The 10,639-nt window shown below is 45.4% G+C and overlaps 1 long non-coding RNA gene across 1 annotated transcript; it reads left to right on the top strand.

Annotated features, from left to right (window-relative positions):
- Window positions 1-463: 463 nt before the first annotated feature.
- On the top strand, window positions 464-1,662 carry LOC125556583 (uncharacterized). Its single transcript, XR_007305152.2, has 2 exons — window positions 464-923; window positions 1,401-1,662. It is a non-coding gene; the product is annotated as an uncharacterized LOC125556583 (long non-coding RNA).
- The last annotated feature ends 8,977 nt before the right edge of the window (window positions 1,663-10,639 follow it).

Below are 10,639 nucleotides of genomic sequence, written 5' to 3'. Positions count from 1 at the left end.
AACGGTTACCAAAGAGAACTTGCTACACTGTGTAGTTCAAACATAGGCAACCTGCCTTGATGGCATGTTAATAGATCACTTGGGGGCTTCCTGTTTAATGAACATAGCTACATGTTTACCCTTTTGATCGGCTTGGACGCCAGGTGTATTCACCAAAACTCCAAGTTATCCTGCCTTTATAAGTCTGCCACTCCGACCAGGTAATCTTGGAATGACTCACTGTACTCTTGACAGTCAATCTTACAAAGACCCTGAACTTGTCAAAGTTAAAACGGTGATTGGTCATGTGTAAATCTGAGAACAGTTTAAAATAGTTTGGTTTTTACTCTAGGCTTAATTGGTTGAGGTTTTAGGTTTGGGTATATAGAAAAACCAGTTTGGGTTTAACTGGTTACGGGCTCAAGGAGTTTGGGCCTAACCACTGAAAACTACTGGTTCCAACCCGGTTCCTCGCCCCGGAGCGCAACTGAGAAAGAAAAAAATATCGAGCCATCGAGGGGTCAAGTTGTCGCCTGTCGAGCTAACCTACTAACTCCCGAGCGGTCGAGCCCTCTACCGCCGCCACGGCGCCACTGGCGCCCACCGCCAACCACCGCCTCGTCGCCGTCACACCTCGCCGGCCTACGCCCTCTATCCCTCCACTCACAGATCAGTGCCCCCCTACTCCTCCTGCTCGCCTTCCTCGTCCCCTCCTTGACGTCCTTGTGGGCGACGTCGGGCATCATCCGGCTGCCGTTCACCGGGGCCTGCGCTGCGCCGGCTGACCCGTCATCTTCACGCACCCGGGCGAGGGGCGACAGAGCGGCCGGGAGGATCAAAGCCTCCACCTCCTACATGGGCGCCTCCTAAGTGAAGTTCGTCGAGGCCGGCGGCACCCGCGCCATCCGGCTCATCTACAACGAGCCCGCGAGCGCCTCCTCGAGGTCACTGCCTCCAGATCCCCACCTCCCTCCCCTTCGTCTGAATCTTATTCCTTAATTTAGTCTGAATCTTAGTCTGAATCTTAGTCTGTGTCTGAATCTTCTTCTTAGTTGACTTAGTCTGAACCCATGGAATTTTCATCATCAGATATAGATTGTTGATGGAAGTGCACTGCACTCTGGAACTGAATGAGCATCTGTCATATTTCAGTAAGGATGTGCAGGCTGGCATCGCTCTAGTAAATAATATGGCATCTGCTCTCTTGTTTACTGAAAGAAACATGGCAGAGATGCATCCACCTGCTCATTCAGACTACCACCCTAATAATGGACTGACCTTTGCCTTGTTCCTTAATTTTTTGTTGTTTCCCAATTCCCATTATATTTGCTTGCCTTGTTTCTGAAGCATGCAGTCAGTCCTGCAGTGTAGGGTTCATAGAGAGAGTATCCTCATAAGTTCTAAAAATTGTGTCTTTTCAGATCAAGGTATAGGCTGACTACTACCGCCATGAGAACTCGGTGACATCCATCATCGGCAGATGGCGTCACGCAATCCCGGCTTGGAATCGATTATCACCCTTAATTCAACTCCGTTTGTTATTACCTCTGTACTTAAAGTGTTGGTAGTGCAGAATATGTAAGTTGTCAAGTGTAATATTTGTGCTTCAGAATCTGTGTTTTGTACTAATACATGTTATGAAGTTGTCAAGTGTTCATCAATTTAAGTGTGGGTAGTGCAGAATATGTAAGCTGTCAAGTGCAATGTCTGTACATGTTATTAAGCTGGTGCTATGCTTTTAGCTATCAAGTGCAGGATCGTTCATATAATGAGCTGTACATGTATGGGTGGGGAACTGATATAGAACCATAAGCTAAAACCATAGTTCCTAGAATGGGATAGTTTGGTTTTGGGGAATTTTCCATGTGGTTTAGTTTGGTCTGGGTACCAATGCCAATTACGTGGGGTTAGTTTGGTTCAGTTTTCAAAACGTCATCACATGGGTTCAGTTCAGGTTTGGTTTGGTTACCCACCCATTCTCAGATTTAGTCATGTGAGGCCAGGCTTACATGTTTGAATTAAGGATTAACTCAGTGGTTGTGCGGCCCTTGAATAGCACTTGATATTGAGGCTTGGCAGCCTATGAAGGCCTTGTTTTTATGATTTGTATTTGCTTTGAACATTTTTGGATTCATCTTTGTACCATATTGATATATGGTTTAAAATTGATGCGGGCCATGTCGCCTTGATCCTTACGATTCATATTTGAATCTATCCAGAGTTTTGATAACCCGGCCTGGCTTTGGACGATAAGTCACCAGTGTGCTTTGATTATGTGCTTGGAGTCCTGCACTCAAGTCTTTGGGATGTTACCCTTGCTGCATATGGCGTTGTAAGCTAGCAGTATGAATAAATTGCACAGGGTGTTGCGCTCTAAGTCTTGGGGCTATTACCCTCACTACATATGGCGTGGTAAGCCGGCAGTATGAACAAATATCATAGGTATGCTATTTACTTGTTATGAATATATGAGGTTTTGATAAACCCGCCCTGGTTATGGACTATACAGTCACCAGTGGATTTTATATGGGGCATTATGACCCGCCCTAGGGTAAACCGCCAGGGCACATGTTATCTGCTTGTGTGTAGGGAATATGATAAGTATGATCTGCATGATTGATGATATCATAAGCATAAGCACCAGATCTTCAACATCAGATCAGCAGCTCAAAAGTGTTATGCAAATAAACATGCACGATGGCATGGCAGATCATGGTTTTTCATCTAGCCTATTGCATGGCTCCCCAAGCCCAAATGTCAAGTGTTTTTTCAAAAGCACAATATGATGATGCAGATTAAAGAACTGCCCCATTGATCAAGTCTCCTTTTCTTGGCGGGTTGAGGCTTCCGGTTCATCCTGTGCCGGTTCTTCTTCTTCCTCCATCATCCGGAAGTTGGGTGATGACCAATTGATGCCAGTTAAGGCTTGAAACTCAGCTTCGTCATCGATAAGTTCAGACGGATTAATTTCAGGAGCAAAAGTATGCTTACGGATTGGAGGGATACGATCCACAACATCGTAAGCCGGCGTCTTCATCTTGGAATTATCTGCTGCGTAAGCCGCTTGATATCTTGAAAGGTCAGTCTCTTCTGCAAGTTTACTCACTAGTGGACACATCTCTTTTACGTAAGCAGCAAAATCCTTTTGATCAGAAGGATACCCGTCCTGTTTGAAACTGGGGCAGCCAGTGGCCGGCTCGGCTGGGTCTAATTCTGTCTACCATATCTTCGCCCGGCTCAAGGCAGTTATAGCACCGGCTCTAGCAAATGACCGCTTTATTTCTTCAATCTTTGCGGGCAAGACAGAGAGCTTGGTTAACACATCCCTGATAAGAGACGGTGCTTGCTTGGTGTGTGAGATGGTGGCTATTGAGCGTTGAGCACTTATATATAATTGCTCTACCAGTGTATAAACCGCCTTTAACTTTACCAGCCTATCTTGACCAAGATTGGTACTCCTGGGGCCTGTTCAACAAAACACGTAGTTAAGTCGCCAGGCAGGTTAAGAAGTTAAGCATTGGAAAAGATCACAATATCTAGTATTACTTACCAAAGATAACAACAGTCATCTGGGTAATATGGCATTTTAAACCGGTGAGCTCTGCGGTGACCTCTTGTAAAGAAGCTTCAGCATTTTTTGCTCTTTGCACCAAGGCAGTTTTTTCTTCAGCCCAGGCGGTTCTCTCTGCATCAAACCCAGTTTTAAGATTTTTCGTCTCATCCAAGCTAAATTTGAACTTGGAGTCAGCTTTTCGGGTCTCTGACTTTTGCACTTCGAGTCTGTTCTTCAATTCAGCCAATTGAGATTGAAATTGAGTGGAGGCATCCTGTAAAGCAAGAGGTTGGATAAGGATCGACAGCTATTCACAGTACAATATAGAAAAAGTCCCAAGCCCTTTGCAAACAATAGCACTTGGCACTTGGGGGAAAATGGGTGCAGAAGTTCTTTTATAGATCAGACAAATCCAGTTCATCTTTTTTCAAAGATAACCCGGCCTGTGAGGGCTATGAGATGAGATTTTATTCGGAGCATAATTTAACTGATCCTGCTCAACTTTTTTCAAGGTAAGCCGGTTCATGGGGCTATGGCTCGAAGTTAGTATTATGATATAATGATTGAATTCTTTGCCATAGTCACTAAAATCTTTCCTATGACTAAGACTTGGGGGCTGAAGGAATATATCTTAAACAGACAAAGTAGAAGTTTTGTACCTCATATTTCTGGTGCATTTGCTTGACCATGTCAATCTCAAGATCACGGCTAGTGTGCACTTGACTGAGGTAGCCAGAGAGTATTCACTGATTCCCAGATGAGAGTAATTGGCCATATCAAACTTGACCTTGCGCTTCTCAATCAGTTCTTCCTTGGCAGAGTGTTTGGCCAGGATAGTGGGGTTCCTCGGCTCTTGAAAGCCAGTGCCGGTGATCAGAACATCTTTAGTATCTTGTTCAGAAGGCTTGGTTGGGCTTGGCGGCTTAGAACCCACAGGGTTAATATTTACATGGTCGGTGAAGGTGCCAGGGTTCTCTGGTGGCGGGTCATCAGCAAATTCCTCCGGGTGTTGCACGGAGGCCTCAGACACTGGTGCTTGCTTTTCCGGCTCATGAACTTTTGGGTATCTTCGGCCGGTTTATTTATTTTCGCCTTTTACTAGGCTTTGCTATCCCGCTGCAACAAAAGGTTGGAGAGGTCAGCATATGTCTACGAATATTAAAATAAAAAAGTCAAAGGTCATTACCCAGGGGCAGTCTTGAAAGTTGGCAGCTGGGTCTGAGATGAGTCGCCAGAAGAGGAATGAGCTGTTCCCTGGTAGTTCGAATCAGAAGGAGTAAGTGGTTGGCGAATGAGACCCGCCTTTGGATAAAAGGAGTTTGAGTTCTGAGGCACCTCTTTTCAGCGCTTGCGTGGGACTGGTGTGTTTGTTAACCTGGAGGATAGCTCTCCGCCTCCGCTAGTCTGAGTTAGGAGCTGGTTCTCATGTTGTTGTTGCTTCAAAATAAAGTTGGGATCCAAGTAAGCTAAGGGGTGAGAAAACCTTACTTTTCGGGTTACTTGTCGAATTTTCTGTCTTGGCAAAGGCTCTGAGTCGGATGAAATAATAGTTACCTCTTCATCACCTGCCTAGCTGGTCTCCGCGTCGTCCTGATAGCAATCAGTGTCAATAAGATGATTGAAAAAAGAGCCAAGAGAATCAAGCTCTATCTCCGACTCATCATCATCATCATCATTCAAAGTGAACGGCTCTGAGGGGGTTGATTTCTTCTTGTTCTTCTTGGAGGCCTTGGTCTTAGTTCTGGGCTTCTTGGCTATTTTTTCCTTTTCGTCGTACTTCTTGTTCCAAAAAGCAGATCCAGCCTGCATAAATTGCAAGAACATAAGGGATGTGCAGATTATGTAAACAATGAGCAAAGCTAGAGAAAAATGGAGAGCTTACATCTGGTGGCAGGTTAAGCTTGCAAAAGGGGTTCAGCCCCACCTTGCTGCAGCTCTCCAAGCTTTCCCCGAGAAGGGTCTTGGTCATGTCATTAATCGCTTTATCAGACAAACATATCTGGCAGTGGCGATGCGGCACTACAAAAAAATACACTTCTGTGATGATACGTGTTTGGCACAGTAGGTCGCTTTTTTTGTCATGCATGTACATCCATGACAAATTTATGACAGAATCAAGATAGTCATACCTGTGCTGCCGTAGAAGTGTTCCATGACATTACCAAAATTATCATCACGGAAGTGTCCACTTCCATGACGATAAATCGCGCGTCACAGAAGTGCTTTCGTCAAGGGTGACCGACACATGGCATCCACCATAACGGAACACCGTTAAGCTATCGGGTCGGGTTTTGAATCCGATAACCCGTTAACAGCCCCGACCAATGGGAAATTTCCACGTGTAAAATTCTTATTGGCCGGACGAAACACGTGTCAGCTCGTCAGTGGGTCAGATAGGCGCCTATGATACGTCGACACGTGGCATGGCCCAACAGAGGCCCATTCCTGTGAAAAGGCCGGCCCGTTTGACTTGGTCAAAAGGTGGCGGGCCGGCCCATGGAAAGCCTGTTAACGGCCTGTTAGCATATAGCCCATTTACAGTCCGCTAACCCAAGGCCCGTTACGCCCTATCCGAATTAGGCCCAGTAGCGTCATCTGGGCCATCCAATATGATTCCAGCCCATTTTCACTTCTGGCCCATGTATGGCCCATGACGTCTTTCGGCCCATATGAGGCCCTATGTAACTCTTGGCCTATTAACGGCCCGTGGTGAAACTAGCCCGTAATGAACAGTGTATCACTTTATACCCATTAACGGCCCGTTATTCCGTTGGGCCGTTTCCAGCCCATGTTATCTTTCGGCCTTCTCAGAGCCCATTTATTCTTGGGCTCATTTCCAGCATTCGTTTACTTACGGCCTATTAACGATGGCCCGTTACGGTCGGCCCATGAACGGACGATTCCAACTCTAGCCCGTTTACGGCCATAATGCGGCCTGTTATTGGCCCATGTTTGGCCAATCGATCATACGGCCCGTATAAGGCCCATTGATGATACGGCCCGTAGAAGCCCCATTGTTTCTACGGCCCATAGAAGGCCTACTGTTTCTACGGCCCGTAGAAGGCCCACTGTTTCTACGGCCCGTAGGAGGCCCAGTGTCACTACAGTAAATATTAGCCCATGGTTATTGTGGCCTAGTTTTAAAAAATAGGTTATTGCAGCCACTAGTTAACCGCGGAAAAAGAACTACAATGACTACAAGCAAACAAATAAACAAGACAACAAGGAAATAAATAAGGAAGCAACTAACGCTAGGCTATCATGGCTATTACACATATTACATCCACTGGGCATCAAAGTTCGCCACCAGTGCAAATATAGGGAACAAAGCAGCATATCATATACACTGGCCATCAAAATTGGCCACCAGTGCAAATAAACGCGGCAGCAAAACAAGAGCATAACTGAAACAACTTCAGAAGAGCTCAAGAAACGTTATCCTGGGTATCCACCATGCTGGCAATAAGCTTAGCAAGCTGATTAGCTTTGTCCTGTTTGGCGCTAAAATCCTCCAATGCTTGTTGTTGCACCAGAAAGTATGCATCTGAATGCTCCAGGGACTTCCGTAGTCCTTCCGCTTCTTGTCGCAGCACAGCTGAACGATGTCTTTCAGCTTGTAGTTGAGACTCAAGAAACCAAACTGATTCAGACAGTGAGTTTGAATAGCTTGTGAAAGCGGTAGTGGCTAGTAACTCCAACACTAAACCAAGACAGGATGTGTCACTATCCCGAACCTTATCTGCATTACTTCCTTTACTGTTGCTTAATAAGGCACTCTTCCCCAATATTTTTTCAGCATTCTAAAAGAAGAAACAAGCAGACACATAACAAGTTTAGCATGTACTAGTATATGAAACTCATTTCGGTGAACCAGTTCATTAGTAAGGTGGACAGGATTAAACTACCAAGTCTTCTATTGCCAAGTACTAGTACATAATAAAAGCATCAAACAAACATATATCTATGTCCTATGGTAGCAATGGAATCTTAAATTAGAACAGTTGTTCTTCAGGTTTAGGCACTTGTTCTACATGAACAGAGTACAGTAAGACGCAAGAATATAATACTTAAAAATAGAAAATGAGCTCATAGACCTTACCACATTCTTGGTTCGGGACCAGTACAGAACAAGGCATTCCCAGTCATCGTCCAGTAAATGTGTCTCGGGAGAACGTAAGGGAATTTGATGAGTTTCTTTGCCGGTGAAGTACGTTTTCTTCAGGTAATTCCGATACTGCCACCACGGGTTACCTCATCCTGAGTTTTCAAATCGGTCCTTCTCTATAGAGAAAAATGGGAAAATTTGCTGTATTATAACCATCATGGAGGTAGGATGTATGGGACGAAGCAAAGTAATTGCCATGAATAACCTTACTTACACATAACTCCTAGACAAACACCTACAACTGGCATTTTCCTTCATCTTCAGTATAATATTTCCAAGATGGGAAGATACGCACATACGATTTAACAACATCAAATGCGATAGATGCTAAACTACGACTAGCTGGTTGTGCTTCCTCCACAGGAATAGGCGTACTAACTGGTGGAGTTGGGGTTCACCGTGATAGTACTGGCCCTTTGGGCACTGGAGCTGCCTTACTAACTGCTCTTGTTTGGGAGCTCTGTGGTGGAGATGGTGCTGTGTCAACAGGAACTGGGTTACTATCGGCTGGGATTGGGGTTAGATTGGGTGAAGCTGGTTCTCTGTCCATCGTAGTACGGGGTACAATCTGCGAGAGTTTGGGTTATGTGTGGTAGGGCTGGTTCTTGTGCATGTACAACCGGGGTGCTATCTCCACCAAGAGGTAGCACTGTTTTATTTGAAGACCGTTTTTTTAGTCCGCTAGATACTGGCATCACCCGCTCTAATTCAAATGGCTGATAAACAGGAAACATAGTTGAATGTACAGACATTGTATGAGAGACAGATGCAATAGATAGTGTTGGAAATATGAGCAATTTACCAAATGATTTTATTAACAGAAATGCTAGATAAAGCATGACTAATATAGTAGAGATAAAACAAGTCATGCATTCTGACAGAGAGAAGTTAAATAGCTTCTGCATATATGAACCGTAGCCTATCATATCTAAAGCAGACAGTATAGCAAGTAGCATATATGAAGTAGAACCTATCATGTGTAGGACAAGGACTAGAACAAGGAACTGCAGCATAACCTTTAACAGGAAAGACAAGAACACGTACGGGATAGCAGCAGCAGAAGAGCTGGACTTGGGGTCGGTGTCCTCACCTGCCATGTCGTCGAGGAGGTCGTGGACGTCGGGGAAGAAGTCGTCGTTGGGGAAGTAGTCGTCAGCGACCGGATCGTCCGTGATGAATCAGCCAGTAGTCACGCTGAGCGCTCCCCAAAAACCTTATCACCTTCTCCCGTACAGGACCCAAAAGGTGCGGTTTCGGAGGCCTATTGTCCCGACCTGCGGTGCACGCCGCAAGATGGGATGAGGAAGAATGTAGCAGCAGCGTAGTGGTCGGAACTTTGTGGCAAGAGGAAGAGGAGCTTCTGTTGTATCTCTCTGGAGAGGAGCGACCTCTCTTATATAGGCACAAGAGAAGGACGTGAAGAGGCTGCGGCAGGACGTGAAGAGGCAGCGGCCGAAGAGGCGCACCGTTCGAATTCAGTGTCCACTGCAGAAAATGTTTCAACTCCCACGTGACCTTTCGTATACCCGTCGTGCGTGGCAAAAATTTAGATATCGGCTCCGCTCATTCCCGCAACCCGCGGCGCGTCGTGACGAGGCGTGGTGTGGAGAGGCGGGCGGCGGAGGAGGAGCGCGCGTGGATATCCCTCTTGTTCTCATGCTCGTATAAGTGGGGAAAGAACCTCCCTTATAAGGAGGTCCAACTCCCACTAAACTAGCAATGTGGGACTAAACTTTACTAGTATCCCTTGCCTTGCACAAATGGGCTAAGTGGGCCTCTAGGATTTATTAGGAATTTCTGAAATAGTTACTGGGCTGCCCAAAATAGACTAAATTCCAGCAATCCCCCACCAGATCCCAGAGGCACACAGAAATTTGCCTTTGGTTCCAAAACACTGTTTTATATACCGGTACTGCAGTGGAGACTGTTAAGTTGAACTTCCACCTAGAACTCTATGCTACACTAGTAAGCAACTTGAACAGTGGACTGGGCCTTGAACTGTAAGTTTTCTGCGAATCTAGCTTCACATAAAGACTTGACCGATACGTGGCTACCGTGGATCTTCCCCGCGGGTGGAGCTTATGCGTCATACTCCGTGACCTTTCATGAGTTTACTAGAGAGAACCCTACTCTCATAGATTGCGACGTTTGACAATCAGACTCACATAGGTGTGTTCTTCAAAAGATGTTCTGCAGGATAACATCTTTGCTTAAATAAGCCACTTAGAACACATTAAGATATACATCAACCTGCCATGCAGATTAGGAGAGTATTGCATCTTCATGGAGTGGTATTGTGAATAGTAAGGATACTCTCCTCTCAGTTGACCAATAGCTTGTCTTCCACATCTAATTCACGGGATCTCCGATCACAAAGAATAGGTTACCACTGTGAACAACTCATATTGTGGGTCTCATACCCATCTCCCTTGATGCATTATCTATCACATTACGTGATATACCCTTGGTAAAAGGATCTGCCAGATTTTTAGATGTTTGGATATAATCCAACGCAATAACTCCGGAGTTTTTCATTTTCCTGACAGATTTTAACCTTCTCTGAACGTGTCTTGATGACTTCATGTTATCCTTTGAGCTGCTCACTTTCGTGATCACAGTTTGATTGTCGCAGTTCATAAGGACACCCGGTACAGGTTTCTCAACAACCGGCAAGTCATTCAAGAGCCGGCGAAGCCAATCTGCTTCAACCATAGCTGTATCTAGTGCTGTGAGTTCTGCTTCCATTGTTGACCTCGTTAAGATGGTCTGCTTGCAAGACTTCCAAGAAACAGCGCCACCTCCATGAGTGAATACATAACCGCTCGTGGCCTTTATCTCATGAGCATCTGAGATCCAGTTTGAGTCACAATACCCTTCAAGCACCTTTGGATGCCCGGTATAGTGAATTCCATAATTTGCAGTGCCTTTCAAATAACGCAAAA

This window comes from Triticum urartu, chromosome 1A (assembly GCF_056163025.1).
Source record: "Triticum urartu cultivar PI428250 chromosome 1A, HENAU_Tu73, whole genome shotgun sequence".
NCBI lineage: Eukaryota > Viridiplantae > Streptophyta > Magnoliopsida > Poales > Poaceae > Triticum > Triticum urartu.
The sequence above is the reverse complement of the archived record's forward strand: the minus strand, read 5'-3'. Positions and strand labels throughout refer to the sequence as shown.